Below are 4,856 nucleotides of genomic sequence, written 5' to 3' on the forward strand. Positions count from 1 at the left end.
ACTTGCTGTTATTATTAGTTCCACAAAGGTTCTTTTCAGGACTGGTATCAGTGGTACAGTAATAGGCTTGTACATGTATAATATTCTTTCTTCCAAATATAGAAAGGATATTATACTTGACTGCTGCCCTTCTGCTGCAGTCTGCTAAACATTCACAACTCACTTGTTCCACAAAAGTTCTTATAAGGACTGGTAACTTGGTATAGGGTGCTACGGTACATAGGCTTGAGTGCGGTACAGTCTGCTGTTCTGTAAGGACCGCTATCGGTCCACAATAGATAGGGTTGACGTGCACCACTGCTGACCGCTGCCCTATACTGCAGCAGTCCTTCAGCGGTATAGGGACTGACGTACAGTCTGCTAATCACTAACACACAACCTGCTTGTTCCACAAAAGTTCTTATAAGGACTGGTAACTTGGTATAGGGTGCTACGGTACATAGGCTTGAGTGCGGTACAGTCTGCTGTTCTGTAAGGACCGCTATCGGTCCACAATAGATAGGGTTGACGTGCACCACTGCTGACCGCTGCCCTATACTGCAGCAGTCCTTCAGCGGTATAGGGACTGACGTACAGTCTGCTAAACACTAATACACAACCTGCTTGGTCCACAAAAGTTCTTATAAGGACTGGTAACTTGGTATAGGGTGCTACGGTACATAGGCTTGAGTGCGGTACAGTCTGCTGTTCTGTAAGGACCGCTATCGGTCCACAATAGATAGGGTTGACGTGCACCACTGCTGACCGCTGCCCTATACTGCAGCAGTCCTTCAGCGGTATAGGGACTGACGTACAGTCTGCTAAACACTAATACACAACCTGCTTGGTCCACAAAAGTTCTTATAAGGACTGGTAACTTGGTATAGGGTGCTACGGTACATAGGCTTGAGTGCGGTACAGTCTGCTGTTCTGTAAGGACCGCTATCGGTCCACAATAGATAGGGTTGACGTGCACCACTGCTGACCGCTCACCTATACTGCAGCAGTCCTTCAGCGGTATAGGGACTGACGTACAGTCTGCTAATCACTAACACACAACCTGCTTGTTCCACAAAAGTTCTTATAAGGACTGGTAACTTGGTATAGGGTGCTACGGTACATAGGCTTGAGTGCGGTACAGTCTGCTGTTCTGTAAGGACCGCTATCGGTCCACAATAGATAGGGTTGACGTGCACCACTGCTGACCGCTGCCCTATACTGCAGCAGTCCTTCAGCGGTATAGGGACTGACGTACAGTCTGCTAAACACTAACACACAACCTGCTTGGTCCACAAAAGTTCTTATAAGGACTGGTAACTTGGTATAGGGTGCTACGGTACATAGGCTTGAGTGCGGTACAGTCTGCTGTTCTGTAAGGACCGCTATCGGTCCACAATAGATAGGGTTGACGTGCACCACTGCTGACCGCTGCCCTATACTGCAGCAGTCCTTCAGCGGTATAGGGACTGACGTACAGTCTGCTAAACACTAATACACAACCTGCTTGGTCCACAAAAGTTCTTATAAGGACTGGTAACTTGGTATAGGGTGCTACGGTACATAGGCTTGAGTGCGGTACAGTCTGCTGTTCTGTAAGGACCGCTATCGGTCCACAATAGATAGGGTTGACGTGCACCACTGCTGACCGCTCACCTATACTGCAGCAGTCCTTCAGCGGTATAGGGACTGACGTACAGTCTGCTAATCACTAACACACAACCTGCTTGTTCCACAAAAGTTCTTATAAGGACTGGTAACTTGGTATAGGGTGCTACGGTACATAGGCTTGAGTGCGGTACAGTCTGCTGTTCTGTAAGGACCGCTATCGGTCCACAATAGATAGGGTTGACGTGCACCACTGCTGACCGCTGCCCTATACTGCAGCAGTCCTTCAGCGGTATAGGGACTGACGTACAGTCTGCTAAACACTAATACACAACCTGCTTGGTCCACAAAAGTTCTTATAAGGACTGGTAACTTGGTATAGGGTGCTACGGTACATAGGCTTGAGTGCGGTACAGTCTGCTGTTCTGTAAGGACCGCTATCGGTCCACAATAGATAGGGTTGACGTGCACCACTGCTGACCGCTCACCTATACTGCAGCAGTCCTTCAGCGGTATAGGGACTGACGTACAGTCTGCTAATCACTAACACACAACCTGCTTGTTCCACAAAAGTTCTTATAAGGACTGGTAACTTGGTATAGGGTGCTACGGTACATAGGCTTGAGTGCGGTACAGTCTGCTGTTCTGTAAGGACCGCTATCGGTCCACAATAGATAGGGTTGACGTGCACCACTGCTGACCGCTGCCCTATACTGCAGCAGTCCTTCAGCGGTATAGGGACTGACGTACAGTCTGCTAAACACTAATACACAACCTGCTTGGTCCACAAAAGTTCTTATAAGGACTGGTAACTTGGTATAGGGTGCTACGGTACATAGGCTTGAGTGCGGTACAGTCTGCTGTTCTGTAAGGACCGCTATCGGTCCACAATAGATAGGGTTGACGTGCACCACTGCTGACCGCTGCCCTATACTGCAGCAGTCCTTCAGCGGTATAGGGACTGACGTACAGTCTGCTAAACACTAATACACAACCTGCTTGGTCCACAAAAGTTCTTATAAGGACTGGTAACTTGGTATAGGGTGCTACGGTACATAGGCTTGAGTGCGGTACAGTCTGCTGTTCTGTAAGGACCGCTATCGGTCCACAATAGATAGGGTTGACGTGCACCACTGCTGACCGCTGCCCTATACTGCAGCAGTCCTTCAGCGGTATAGGGACTGACGTACAGTCTGCTAAACACTAATACACAACCTGCTTGGTCCACAAAAGTTCTTATAAGGACTGGTAACTTGGTATAGGGTGCTACGGTACATAGGCTTGAGTGCGGTACAGTCTGCTGTTCTGTAAGGACCGCTATCGGTCCACAATAGATAGGGTTGACGTGCACCACTGCTGACCGCTCACCTATACTGCAGCAGTCCTTCAGCGGTATAGGGACTGACGTACAGTCTGCTAATCACTAACACACAACCTGCTTGTTCCACAAAAGTTCTTATAAGGACTGGTAACTTGGTATAGGGTGCTACGGTACATAGGCTTGAGTGCGGTACAGTCTGCTGTTCTGTAAGGACCGCTATCGGTCCACAATAGATAGGGTTGACGTGCACCACTGCTGACCGCTGCCCTATACTGCAGCAGTCCTTCAGCGGTATAGGGACTGACGTACAGTCTGCTAAACACTAATACACAACCTGCTTGGTCCACAAAAGTTCTTATAAGGACTGGTAACTTGGTATAGGGTGCTACGGTACATAGGCTTGAGTGCGGTACAGTCTGCTGTTCTGTAAGGACCGCTATCGGTCCACAATAGATAGGGTTGACGTGCACCACTGCTGACCGCTCACCTATACTGCAGCAGTCCTTCAGCGGTATAGGGACTGACGTACAGTCTGCTAATCACTAACACACAACCTGCTTGTTCCACAAAAGTTCTTATAAGGACTGGTAACTTGGTATAGGGTGCTACGGTACATAGGCTTGAGTGCGGTACAGTCTGCTGTTCTGTAAGGACCGCTATCGGTCCACAATAGATAGGGTTGACGTGCACCACTGCTGACCGCTGCCCTATACTGCAGCAGTCCTTCAGCGGTATAGGGACTGACGTACAGTCTGCTAAACACTAATACACAACCTGCTTGGTCCACAAAAGTTCTTATAAGGACTGGTAACTTGGTATAGGGTGCTACGGTACATAGGCTTGAGTGCGGTACAGTCTGCTGTTCTGTAAGGACCGCTATCGGTCCACAATAGATAGGGTTGACGTGCACCACTGCTGACCGCTCACCTATACTGCAGCAGTCCTTCAGCGGTATAGGGACTGACGTACAGTCTGCTAATCACTAACACACAACCTGCTTGTTCCACAAAAGTTCTTATAAGGACTGGTAACTTGGTATAGGGTGCTACGGTACATAGGCTTGAGTGCGGTACAGTCTGCTGTTCTGTAAGGACCGCTATCGGTCCACAATAGATAGGGTTGACGTGCACCACTGCTGACCGCTGCCCTATACTGCAGCAGTCCTTCAGCGGTATAGGGACTGACGTACAGTCTGCTAAACACTAATACACAACCTGCTTGGTCCACAAAAGTTCTTATAAGGACTGGTAACTTGGTATAGGGTGCTACGGTACATAGGCTTGAGTGCGGTACAGTCTGCTGTTCTGTAAGGACCGCTATCGGTCCACAATAGATAGGGTTGACGTGCACCACTGCTGACCGCTGCCCTATACTGCAGCAGTCCTTCAGCGGTATAGGGACTGACGTACAGTCTGCTAAACACTAATACACAACCTGCTTGGTCCACAAAAGTTCTTATAAGGACTGGTAACTTGGTATAGGGTGCTACGGTACATAGGCTTGAGTGCGGTACAGTCTGCTGTTCTGTAAGGACCGCTATCGGTCCACAATAGATAGGGTTGACGTGCACCACTGCTGACCGCTGCCCTATACTGCAGCAGTCCTTCAGCGGTATAGGGACTGACGTACAGTCTGCTAAACACTAATACACAACCTGCTTGGTCCACAAAAGTTCTTATAAGGACTGGTAACTTGGTATAGGGTGCTACGGTACATAGGCTTGAGTGCGGTACAGTCTGCTGTTCTGTAAGGACCGCTATCGGTCCACAATAGATAGGGTTGACGTGCACCACTGCTGACCGCTCACCTATACTGCAGCAGTCCTTCAGCGGTATAGGGACTGACGTACAGTCTGCTAATCACTAACACACAACCTGCTTGTTCCACAAAAGTTCTTATAAGGACTGGTAACTTGGTATAGGGTGCTACGGTACATAGGCTTGAGTGCGGT

This window comes from Lithobates pipiens, unplaced genomic scaffold, assembly GCF_037356315.1.
Source record: "Lithobates pipiens isolate NorthernLeopardFrog02 unplaced genomic scaffold, aLitPip1_a1.2 Scaffold_16, whole genome shotgun sequence".
NCBI lineage: Eukaryota > Metazoa > Chordata > Amphibia > Anura > Ranidae > Lithobates > Lithobates pipiens.